Source organism: Artemia sp. Qi Xiang Cuo, chromosome 5 (genome assembly GCF_049724085.1).
Source record: "Artemia sp. Qi Xiang Cuo chromosome 5, ASM4972408v1, whole genome shotgun sequence".
Taxonomy (NCBI): domain Eukaryota; kingdom Metazoa; phylum Arthropoda; class Branchiopoda; order Anostraca; family Artemiidae; genus Artemia; species Artemia sp. Qi Xiang Cuo.
The window spans coordinates 4394702-4407745 of NC_142798.1; the positions used below are offsets into that span (position 1 = coordinate 4394702).

The 13044-nt window shown below is 35.6% G+C and overlaps 1 protein-coding gene across 1 annotated transcript in view; it reads right to left on the bottom strand.

Moving 5' to 3' along the window:
• Window positions 1-13044, bottom strand: part of LOC148951733 (transient receptor potential-gamma protein-like) — a 325562-nt gene that overhangs the window by 225792 nt on the left and 86726 nt on the right. The gene's annotated exons all lie outside the window — the stretch shown is intronic.

Sequence of the window (13044 nt, forward strand, 5' to 3'; positions counted from 1 at the left end):
GCTAGTTACCTTCTGATCTTTTTTTACTCTTTAAAAGTGAACAAGAACTTTCAATTCCAATCAAATGAGCCCTCTCCGAGGTTTATATGGGCATCCCTTCCATGAGAAATATATATGCCTCCAAAGCGTTACTTACAACACCTGATTCCGGGCCCTGGGGGGTTGCGTCGACACAGGAGTTTTTCTTATCTGACCTTTGAGCTATTTTTAATGAAATAGCTATTTTAAGAATTTATCGGATAGGCTTGGGAAAAAGGGTGTATGTGGGGGTGGCTAGTTGCCCTCGGATATCTTTTAACTCTTAAAAAGTGAACTAGAACTTTCAATTTCGAATCAAATGAACCCTCTCTGGAGTTTATACAAGCATCCCTTTCATAAAAACCATATACGCCCCCAGGACAAGACTTACAATGCCTACCCCGTCAAAATGCAACTCCCCGTCAAATGCCTGGGATAAAATTATATCGGATGCATTTGAGAAAAAAAGAGCGTGGGGGGGGGGGGGGGGCTGGTAACCCTCCGATATCTTTTGACGCCTAAAAAGAGAACTAGAACATACAATTCCCAATCAAATGAGCCCTCTCTGAAGTTTATATGAGCATTCCTTCCTTAAGAACAAGATGTACCCATAGTGTATAATCTATAAACCTTGCCCTAACGACTGTGGGGGGAGTGCCATTCGCAAAGGAATAATTTACAGAACTTTCAACTACATTGAACAAAATGGCTATATCAACTTTTCGATTGAAAAAGTTTGGAGTCATGATCGACGTGGAAGGGGTGTTTAATGCCCTCCAATCACTTTCGACTATCAAAAAGGGCACTCCATTTAAAGTTCCAATCAAATGAGCCCTTTTTGAAGTTTCTACGACAATACTTTCTATAAAAACCTTATATACCCCCAGGGCATAACTTACAGCCCTTGCCCTGAGGGCTTCTGGGTGTTGTCATCCTCAAGACCTAACTTCCAGAATATTCAACTACGTTGAACAAAATGGCTATCTCAAAATTTTGATTGGGTATGTTCGGGGAAAAGGTGGGCATGAGAGGGGGTTAGTTGCCCACCAACCACATTCGATTATTAAAAAGGGAACTAGGTCTTTGAATTTCCAATAGAATGAGCCCTTTTTGAAGTTTCTACGACAAAGCTTTCTATAAAAATCTTATATGCCCTAAGAGAATAACTTACAACCCCTTCCTTGAAGGTTGTGGGGGGAGTGTCCTCCTCAAAAACATATTTTCTACCTGGAAATCAACTATGTAGAACAAAACTGCTATCTCAATATTTTGATTGGATGTGTTTGGGGGAATGGTGGGCATGGAAAAGGTGTTAGTTACCTTCCAATTACTTTTGACCCTTAAATAGGGCACTAGAACTCTCGATTTTCATTTGAATAAGCCCCCTATGAAGTATTTATGACGACCCCTTGCATATGAAGTGCCTCTGGGCTAAAGAAAATAAATAATAATAAAACATTGGAGCCGTATGGCCTTTACTATAGGCAATGCCATAGCGTTGCCTCTGATTGTAATAAAGGTAAGAGACCTCAGGAAAATGGAAAATAGGTATAGAATAGGGTTGTCAAAGAAGTGGAATGTAGGTTGCAAAACCAGAAATCCAGATATGGAGTAAGATATACCCATCGGATTCTTTTGAGGTTTCTTGCAATAGATATGGTGCAAGAAAACTTGTTTTAATTTAAATTTTAGAGTTTAAGTTGAATTAAAATTTAAATTCCCTATTTTGTTGGGTTAGTTCAGTTTTTCAGGCAGTCCAAGGTCTCGCTGTCGATCATTTTGATTAAAAGAATGTTTGCAAGAAGTTAAGATTGATGTCTCGTCCTTATTTTCTCTGAGGTTCGAACATTGTAATGAAGCTGAAAAGCTGTTGTGCCGTACGAACTCGCTGCCGTACTTTATTCGCGCCCACCGCCGTCGAACTTTATTTTGGCGCGGCTTATAATAGATTTAATAAAAAAACAAGTTTTTTAAACTGAAAGTAAGGAGCGACATTAAAACTTAAAACGAACAAAAATTATTCTGTATATGAAAGGGGCTGTCCCTTCCTCAACGCCTCGCTCTCTACGCTAAAGTTTTTTATTGTTTTAAAAAATAAAGTTGTGAGACAGAGTCAAACTTTAGCGTAAAGAGCTTGGCGTTGAGGAGAGGACAGCCCCTTTCATATACGAAATAATTTCTGTTCGTTTTAAGTTTTAATGTCGCTCCTTACTTTCAGTTTAAAAAACTTGTTTTTTTCATTTAATTTCTGATCGTTTTTTAGTTAATGCAGCTTTTATTTTGGCTCACCGTAATTGAATAAGTAAACAAAATTTGCATAAAAATTTTACTTTTCTTTTGCTAAATGGCTGTCTCTAAATTTGGTTCTGACGTAATTTACAAATTAATTTACGAAACGAAATTCTATATTCGTATATTTTTCTTCTGGCAAAAAATACAAAGTTGCAGATTTTTGCAGATATGAGCTTGAAACCTATGTTATAGGGTTTTCTGATGCGCTGAATCTGACGGTGTGATTTTCATTAAAATTCTTTCACTTTTAGGCGATTTTCCCCCTCTTTAAAAAATCAGATAAATTTCCTCAGGCTCGTAGCCTTTGATGAGTAATACTAAACTTAATAAAATTCATATATTTAGAATCAGCATTATAAGCCCATTCTTTTGATACATTTATTGAGATCAAAGTTCCGTTTTTAAAAGTTTCGATTACTATTGAGCCGCATCGCTTGTTTTTTTTTTTAATTACGTATATGTTATTACGTATATAATGGGGTTCTCCCCTTAGTCAATACCACGCTCTTTACGTTAAAATTAAAAAAAAAAAAATAATTCACAAACCCCTGAATTACAAAGGTCTTTTAATTAGAATAGATAGCTCTTTTGAAAGCCCTAAAAAAACTGTAGCGTAAAGAGCGAGGTATTGACTTGGGGGAGAACCCCCTCATATACGTAATAATTTCGTTTCATTTTAAGTTCTAATGTTGCTTTTTACTTTCAGTTGAAAAAACTTGTTTTTTTAATTTCATTTCTGATCGTTTTTTAAATAATGCTTGTAAATCCGGCGCCCCCTTCATAGAAATGTCCCTTACCCGAAAGAAACATCCTCCACGGAAAGATTCTCCCAAGTAACCCCCTCCTCCAGCCCCCCCCCTCCCTTACCCAAAAAAACATTCTTCCTGAAAATGTCTGTATACTTCCCAATAACCAATGCAATATATAAGCAATGGGCAAAGTTCATAACTTGCAGCCCTTCCCCTGGGAACTGTGGGACATTAAGTCATCCTAAAAGACATATTTATTAGATTTTCGACTATGCTGAACAAAATGGCTATCTCAAAATTTTAATTGGGTGACTTTGAGAAAAAAATGAGCGTGTGAGAGGGCCTAGTTGCCCTCCATTTTTCGGTCACTTAAAAAGGGCACTAGAACTTTTAATCTCGGTTCCAATGAGCCCTCCTACGGTATTCTTAGTCCACTGGGTCAGTACGATTACCCCTGGGGAAAAGAACAAAAAAACAAAAACAAACAAACAAATAAACACGCACCCGTGATCTTTCTTCTTGCAAAAAATGCAAAATTCTACATTTTTGTAGATAGGAGCTTGAAACCTCTATAGTAGGGTTCTCTGATACGCTGAATATGATGGTGTGAATTTCATTAAGGTTCTATAATTTTTAGGGGGTTTTCCCCCCTTTTTTCGAAAATCAGCCAAATTTTCTCAGGCGCGTAACTTTTGATGGGTAAGATTAACCTTGAAGAAACTTATATATTTGAAATCAGAATGGAAATCTGATTATTTGGATGTACCTATTGGTACCAAAATTCCGTTTTTTAGAGTTTCGGTTACCATTGAGCCGGGTCGCTCCTTACTTACAGTTCGTTACCACGAACTGTTTGATATCGGTTTTGTGCCCTACTAAGAGCGCTATAAATTTTAATTTGTAAACAAATGAGCCGTCTCACAAATTTCCACAAACATCTGTTTCTTAAAAATTTAAGCCTTTCCAATGATGTGAGTTGGATTGGGGAAGAAACTACTAATTGCTTTTTGCTTTTAATTTTACTAATTGCTTTTAATTTTACTAGTGCGAAAGCAAACATTGAAATGTCTGGCTAATTGTCGGAACAATTGGAGAAATAAACAGTAGTAGATTACTGTCAAATCTCGAGTTCTTGTAATGACCAAATTTAACGATTGTTTTCGTGCAACAAATTAAGGAATAACCGCAAAGAAAAAAGAAGAAATTCAAATTTACGAACTAGGACGAACGTTTTAAACTAAAAGTATGAACAGCAATCCCTAAAACTTATGATTCGGCTCACGATTCCCCGTCTCAATGGAGGTGAACTGCTAAAAAGACCAGAAAACATTAACATTTTCGGAACTAATTCAGTCTTTGATTAGGGTAACGAAAATAGCTCGACAGGACCATAGCTATGGTGACAGTCTGGAATATGTAAATGAGAAGTGATAAGCTTACAAGAGAAATTACAAAGAGAATGTCTATTTCTCATAGCAGTGAAGAAGAAGTATTTTACAATACTTTGGTTCATTTCTTGGATGTTGCACATACCAATGCAAAAGATTCCAATCAAAATTTGCAATAAAAATCATAAAACCGATGGCCACATTAGCTTTGCACCTTAGTAAGCTCAAAGATTAACGTTACAAGATCCTCGGCTTTCTAGAAAAAGTACAACTTGAATATCTATTACTCATGGAAGTAAAGGAGAAGCAAAAGAGAAGTATTCCAACACTTTGAATTGTTTCTTTGGTGTTGAACATACAATACAAAAGAGACTAAACACAACTGATTAAAAAAGTAAAACCCCCGAGGGTGCAAGGGAGAAAATCATAAGGGAAATGGGTACAGTAGCTTCATAGCTTAGCAAGTTCGAAAAATAGTGTTAAAAGTGAGAATTTACTGTAGTAAGTTTCTAAAGGGGAACTAGGAAGCTTCCACAAGAATTGCAACCAAAAGAATAACCCCCCAAAAAATATCAATTACTCAGAGCAGTAAAGATGTAGCATTTTCAAATATTTCGGGTTATTTCTTTGATGTTGAACATACAATACAAAAGAGACCAATCAAAACTTATTAGAAAAAGGGAATCCTGGAAGATACAAGGGAGAAAATCATAAGAGAGATGGGAAAATTTGCTTTATAGCTTCATAAAATCTAAACACAATGTGAAAAGTGAGCCCTTGCTGTAGAAAGTATCTAAATGGGAAGTAGTAAGCTTTTAAGAAAATTTGCAACTAGAATATCCAACACTCAGAGCAGTAAAGAAGAAGCATTTCCCAATACTTGGATTATTTCTTTGATGTTTAATATACAATACAAAAGGGAATAATCATAATTGATTAGAAAAAAAAATCCCGAAAGGTGCAAGAGAGATAATCATAAGGAGGATGGACAAAACAGCTTTATAAAATCCAAAAAATGTTAAAAGTGAGCACTTAGTGTAGTAAGTATATAAATGGGAAATGATAAGCTCCCAAGAAAAATAAAAACTAGAATAACCATAACTCAGACATTGAAAAAGAAGAATTTTCCAATACTTTGGTTTATTGCTTTGATTGCAATGCAAAAGAGACTCATTAAAATTAATTTGAAAAATAAATTCCTCAGACATCAAAGGAGAAGATCAAAAGGGGAATGGGCACTGTACCTAAGTTCTGACTGTGCCAACAGGAGTATCCAGGGCATTGATGAGGAGCCTACAATCATCCCATTGGTTAATGGCTTAGTAAGTTCTAAAAATATCCTTAACCCTTACTACTTCTACTACTGCTAACAACTCACTGCATTACCAGGCCGCCTGAGGTCTAAACAGTTGCACACGCACCTCTTCCATCTTAACATATTCAAAGCTTATGTCTTACACCCTTCGCAAGAAATTTGAATTTCCTTCAAATCCTTCTATAAGACCTCTTCCAACACTATTCAGGGACGATTTCCTTTTGGTTTGGCCCTAGATGGATGGCCGAAAAAGACAATCTTTGCCAATCTGTCATCTTTCATCCGCAAAATGTGTCGTACCCATCTCAACTTTACTCTGATGATAGCTATAGAAAACAGAATAGAACCCCATTTTTGGTACAGCTTGGTGCTTGCTATTCGATCAGTCAAACGGGTATAAAAAAACATCTGTAGACAGTTCCTATGGAAGACATCTTACAAGTTTTCCTTCGTCTTTCGGAGTGCCCAAATTTCAGAACTAGGCCTATACTTGGCCACTTTCATCACTGTAGTTTCAAGTTCAAGTTCAGGTTCAATCATTTTATTATTAACATACACATGTATATAATTGACATAGGCCCATGGGGAGACAAGCTCGAAAAACTAGGCCTAGACAAAGATACAATAACAAATTACGCTAAAATACAAAGATAATTACAACGGCAAAGATACAATAATACAACAATAATATGAAAGTAGCAGCTAGCCCAGGATCCGAATATAAATATAAAAAAAATCGATATTATTAAATATAAATTAATACTAAAAGATACCCGAGAGGCCCACATTCACCTAGAACAACAATCCAAACAAATAACTTAGTCATATTAAAAAGACGCTTAATTAAAAGTAATCCTGAACTAAATGAAATTTAAGAATCATTTTTATTAAATGGATAGAAGAAAATTTATCAATAAAATCCTTGTGAGCATCCCAGCACCGGGCTATTGACACAAACGGAGCGAATTTAGATCTCTCAGTGCTGTACTTGTCAATGTAGATACCTTTTGTTTTTGTCGCGTGTTATAACGATGTAAATCTTGTGATTGGGAGAACAAACTTTGATTGAGGTAATGTGGTGGTAATTTCTTAATGTCATAATTAAATTTGAAAATAATTGCTCCAAAAGTAAATTGTTGAGAATCTGGAAGTATATCTAGATAAGTATATAAAGATGCTGTAGAAAACTTATTTGGAAGTGCAATAGGCAATGAAATAAAGCAAAATTAGATTGTTGTAGCTTCCAGCATTCTAATTTTGTTTCTCAGACTTATCTTCCTATTCTTCAGGTATTCTATGTTGGTTTATATCTTGGTTTACTGACAATGGTAGGTAAGCAATAAAGATAGTGGGAAGAATCGACTTATTTTGCCGATTCCAAACATATAAGATTCAAAAAGTTTAGTGTAACCATCTTATTTACGAAAAATTTTAGTGTAAAAAAAGAAGAAAAAGTTTAGTGTAACCATCTTATTCATGCTTAGAGCATGAGAAAATTTGCCTGATTTACGAAAAATTGGAATAAAAGTCCCCTAAAAGTCAAGTCTTCTTAATAAAAATCCCACCGTCAAATTCAGCGTATCAGAGAACTATACTGCAGATATTTCACGCTCTGATATACAACAATATGGAATTTTGCATTTTTTGCCAGAAGAAATATCACGGATGCATGTTGATTTTTTTCCCCGGGGGTGATCGTATCAAACTAGTGATCTTAGAAGATCGGGAGAGGGTGCATTCGAACGGAAATTAAAAGTTCCAGTGCGCTTCTAAGTGACCAAAAAGATTGGAGGGCAAATAGCCCCCTGCCACGCCCCTTTTTTCGCAAAAGTCATCCGACCAAAAATTTTGAAATTGGCATTTTATTCAACATACTTGAAAGATCCAATATCTATTCCTTTAGGTGTACCATGACCCCCTCCCCTCAAACAGCCCGTGAGGAAGGGGCTGTAAGTTATGAAATTTGTCTGTTGTTTGCGTATAGTAATTGTTATTAGGAAATATGCGGATATTTTTCAGCGGATGGGGCAATTTTGTGCTTGGGGTGAGTTTCTATGGAGATAATTTTGTGTGGGGAGGTAAATTTCTGGGAGTGACCCTTCCAGGGGAAATTTTACACTGGGGGGATTTGACAGTATTTCTATACGAAATTCTTTTTATTTGTCTTATTTACTCTTTGTCGACTAAATTTTGCATGTGGAGACGCTCTGGATAAATTATCCGGGAGAGATGTTCAGCGGGATAGGATTTCTGAAAACAAGTTTCCACGGAAGGGGGATTTCCGGAGTGATCGGAAAAACATTTAGAAATTAAAGTCTTTTGAAATGAAAGCATGCTAAGGAGAATTTTTCAGGCATGTTTTATGGGGTGTGCGTGTTTTACTTGGGAGGATTTTTCCACGGAGGAGTTTCCATGAGGGGAGGGAATTTTTCATGAAGAGTGATGAGCCAGGTTTAATGGCATTATTTTAAATACGATCAGAAATTAAATAAAAAACAAGGTTTTTTTTAACTGAAAGTAAGGAGTAACATTAAAACTCAAAACGAACAGAAATCATTCCGTATATGAAGATGTTGCCCCCTCCTCAATACTTTATCTTTACGCTAAAGTTTGACTATTTGCCCCAATTCTTTAAGAGCAAATCCTGAAACACAAGGGCCCTTTAATCAGAATAAGAAGTTTTTTAAAAGAGCTTAAAATCTTTAGCGTGAAGAGCAAGGTATTAAGGAGGGGACCAACTCCTTCATATAGGGATGATTTCTGTTCGTTTTGAGTTTTAATGTTGCTCCTTACTTTTAGTTGAAACAGCTTGTTTTTTTTATTTGATATAATTAAAAAGGCTCTGCAAGATTATGGGTTGAAAAAGATACTGCATGGAAATATTAAAAAAAATGACATTCAATAATAAAAAGCCAATTGTACAAGAGAGGGAAAACTGAAAGATGCTTTTCTTTCACAATTGGTAATGGTCAAATGATTAGACAAAGATGTAGCAAAACAACTTGGATAGTTTATGTCCTATATTGTAAGAATCTCCACGAATAGGAAAAAAGGATATAACACATTTCGGAAAAAGTATGAGCTCTCAAAAACCGACATTAAAATGAGATATGAAATTGTTGGAGTCTGCTAGCCAATTTAACATGGTAGGTTTGACAAAAAAGACACAAAGTGAAGACTTTCAATAGAGGAAGGGGGTGATATTGCAAGGCCCAAGCAGAAATTTATATTACAAGTTTGTAAAAAGAAGAAAAAGCACCGAGCCACAAAGAAAGAGGTTCTCTATACTTGTTCTTGGCCCTCTTTGGCCCTGGCTACAACAAGATTTTTAGAAGGCAAAAAAGAGCTTAGAATGGAACAGAAACAGTTTAAGACTATAGTGTGTCAGTGAAAGACAATCTTATCAAACAGTTCGTGGCAACGAACTGTAAGTAAGGAGCGACCCGGCTCAATAGTAACCGAAACTCTAAAACGGAATTTTGATACTAATAGATACATCACAAGAATCAAACTTTTATGCTGATTTCAAATATATAAGTTTTATCAAGTTTAGTCTTACCCATCAAAAGTTAGACCCCTGAGAACATTTGTTTTATTTTCAAAAAAAAGGGGGAAATACCCTCTACAAGTCATAGAACCTTAATGAAAATCACACCATCAGATTCAGCGTATCAGAGAATCCTACAGTAGAGGTCTCAAGCTCATATCTACAAAAGTATGGAATATTGTATTTTTTGCCAGAAGAAAGATCACGGATGCGTGTATATTTGTCTTTTTTTTCAGGGGTGATTGTATCGACCCAGTGGTCCTAGAATATCCCAGGACGGCTCACTGGAACGAAAACTAAAAGTTCCAGTGCCCTTTTTACCAAACCAAAACCAATGGAGGGCAACTAGGCCCCCTCCCACGCTCAGATCTTTCCAAAAGTCACCCGATCAAAATTTTGAGATAGCGATTTGTTCAGCATGGTCGACGAATATAATAAATATGTCTTTGAGGATGATTAATCCCCCATAGTTCCCGGGGGTGAAGTATACAGACGTTTTCAGGGGAGATTTTTTCTGGGTGTGGGGAGGGGGGGATAGGTTGGAGTTTATATGGTGAGATATTTACATAGAAGAAGCTTTTATGGGGGAAGGGACATTGGTATGGAGGGGGCACCGGATTTCCCAGCATTATTTAAAAAAAGCGATCAGAAGTTAAATAAAAAAACAAGTTCTTCAACTGAAAGTAAGAAGCAAAATAAAAACTTGAAATGAATAGAAATTATTACGTATATGATTGGGTTCACCCCCTAGTCAATACCTCGCTCTTTACGCTAAAAATTTTTTTAGTACTTTCATAAGAACTATTTATTCTAATTAACAGCCTTTGTGAATAAGGGGTTTTCTTAAAGAATTGGAAAAAAATTTGAACTTTAGCGTAAAGAGCGAGGTATTGACTAGGGGGCGAACCCCCTAATATACGTAATAAAAATATACGAATAAAGAAGTTATTTTTTATAAGAATAAAGAAGCGAGAAAGATCTCAAAATCTGAATATAAATCTAATACCAATGACAAATTTAATTGGAATACTGATTTAGTATTTACAAAAACTGATAGCTCAACAACGACAAGCGTTCTTGGTTTAACAAAAATAGGTAAGTAAAAGAAATGGTGCCATCTATCGCGAGAGAATATTTGGAACAGTTATTCTTCTGCTTTCACATCAGGTTTTTTTTATTTGCAATCTGTTTGTAGCCTCAAAGACGGGTATATTTCCTCAAAATGTTCAACTTTGTAAAAATATATGAATAAAGAAGTAATATACGTAATTTCTCATGGAAGGAGCTGATTTAAGTCAGCGAAGATGTTTCTGGTTAGTTTTTAGACGAGCACCTCTTAGACGAAAATATAGCAACATCTGGTCATGCTATCTACCTCCCTCCCCAAGATTGTACAAGAAAGGAGAAATTTCTAATAAACAAACCAAACAGTGAATGAATAATCTGGATTGTAAATTTGTCGTTCCATTGACAATCTAAATCACGAAAATTCTTTTCAACTATCAACTGGGTCAATAAGTTCAATAAATAGATTCTGATTTCGACTACTTTGACCGGATTTACCGGATTAAGGATTTACCGGTTCGGGGTTGTTGGGTAGTGGTGTATAAATCGTACCAGACTGCCATACCGACGAGTCTTTTTTAGAATAATTCTTACCACAAAAGGGAGAGTATTGGAAGTGAAATTTTCCTTTCGCTTGCCTTTAGGTAAGTTTGACTAGTTAACGTCTAATATACCTTCTAGCCAAAAACGGAGTATACGGGCCATTTTCCCCAGAAAGACAGGATTATAAATTCGCAATTTGGATTATAAATACGTCGCACTTTAGACCAAGAAAGTGCTGATGCCCTGGCAATCAAGATCGTCCATTTATAAGCTAGATGTGGCCTTTACAAGTTTGCTCAAAAGAAAAATTGTGGTTTTGGATGGTGGGCTTTACCGGTTCGAAGATCTCGTGGGTTCATAAATCTTGCTATTACATAGTTTTAATTCGACATTACGGTTCTATAGACGTGTTTGATGGGGTAATGGCTGCAATAGTTCGGAAGTCGAAGTTCGCACAAATTTTGAAACGGTTTATATGTCGCATGTATACAGGATATTTGGTACAGATGTCTAATGGCTTTTCAATTCAAAGTATATGAAATCATGTCATGACTTTCAAGTTAAATTTTATTAAGTCTGTCTACTTTACTGAATGGAAAGGAAAAAATAAGTTATTCAATCCTGAATTGAAGCGGCGGCATTCCAGAAACGGTCCAATTTTTTATATTTTTTCAGTATCTACTCACGTAAACACTTCTAGAAAGAGTTAGATATCATCCGATTCTGGGGAAATAAACAGAATATAGGCAGGTGTTCCTATTAAAGAGAACAACAAACAAAGAAAAAAGCAGTATCACGTTCATCAAACTATTAACAACAAATCGTCAGCCGATAGTGCTACTTCGAAATTTTAGCCGAATGTTATTATAGACATATTCTGCTTTAAGTTTTTACTCACAGTCATAATTTACAATCAAATACACAACAATCAACTAAAAAAAAAAAAAAAAAATAATAATAAAACTCATAACGCACAATCGTTCGGGGTGACTTCCTTCAAGTCCACAATCACCAAATGTGAAAGCAAGGCCGTACCCAGGATTTGTTTTGGAGGTGTTGTTACTCTAATTTTTTTTTGGAGGAGGGGGGGCTTACACAAGAAAAACATCAAAAAACTCATACAAAATTTGTTCATGTCCATTTTGTTACGTTTTTACGATTCAGACAAACATTTCGGGGGGGGGGGGGGGCAATCCCCCTATCCCCCCTGGATACGGCCTTGTGTGAAAGGGGTGAGGATTAGAAACACGAATTTACAGGAAAGCTGGATTGTTTCCCATAGATAAAAATAAAAATGATGCCCATGAAAAGGGATTATGCCCCCTATGTAACTCATTAGTAGCCTGAAGAATTTAATACTTAAATGAAATAAATGAAGGTAACCTTCATTTATTTTAAATTTAAATTATTCACGAAATGCTAATTTTCTACTGAGACGTTTGGCCATGTTTCCTTTCTAAACAACAACTAAAAATACAGTTAATCAAATCTTCTGTTTTCTTTTCATTTCTTTTACTTTCTTACCAGAAGGATGTTTCCAGTAATTGTAGTGTGTGTGTGCGTTGTTTTTTTTGTTTTTTTTGTTTTTTTTATGTTACTAATCTAAGCTTTTCACCTATGTATATTTATTAGAATTCAAATTAAAAGTAACAAAGCTTGAAGCTGAGAAAAAATTAATTTTATAAGTTATTCTGTCACTTACTGATTTTCTGGTTCTATTTGTTTTGGTACTTTGATGTTTTTCACTTGTTGCTTTGTGTCTCCTGAATAATTTATTTATTATGTAGTAACTCCTCCTGAATTGTAGAGATGACGCATTAGAAAATGTTGACAGCAGAAAGTTATTTTATTTCTTTTAGGTTTTTCTACACAAATAAAGTTTTATAAACTTTGATGGGTTCTTTATCTTCTTTCAGTTCCTTATATCTTCTAAAGCTTCCCCAGTCTTCCAACAAAGAAAACTGTGAGAACTTTAGTTCTTCTTTAAACATTTTCTATATAATTTACTAAGGATCATACGACTATCCCATTCGAAGACAATCTGCTATGTGTTTGGCCCTAGACGGTTGGCCTACAAGGACGATATTTGGCAATCTATCATCTTTCATCAGAAGAACGTGTTCTAGT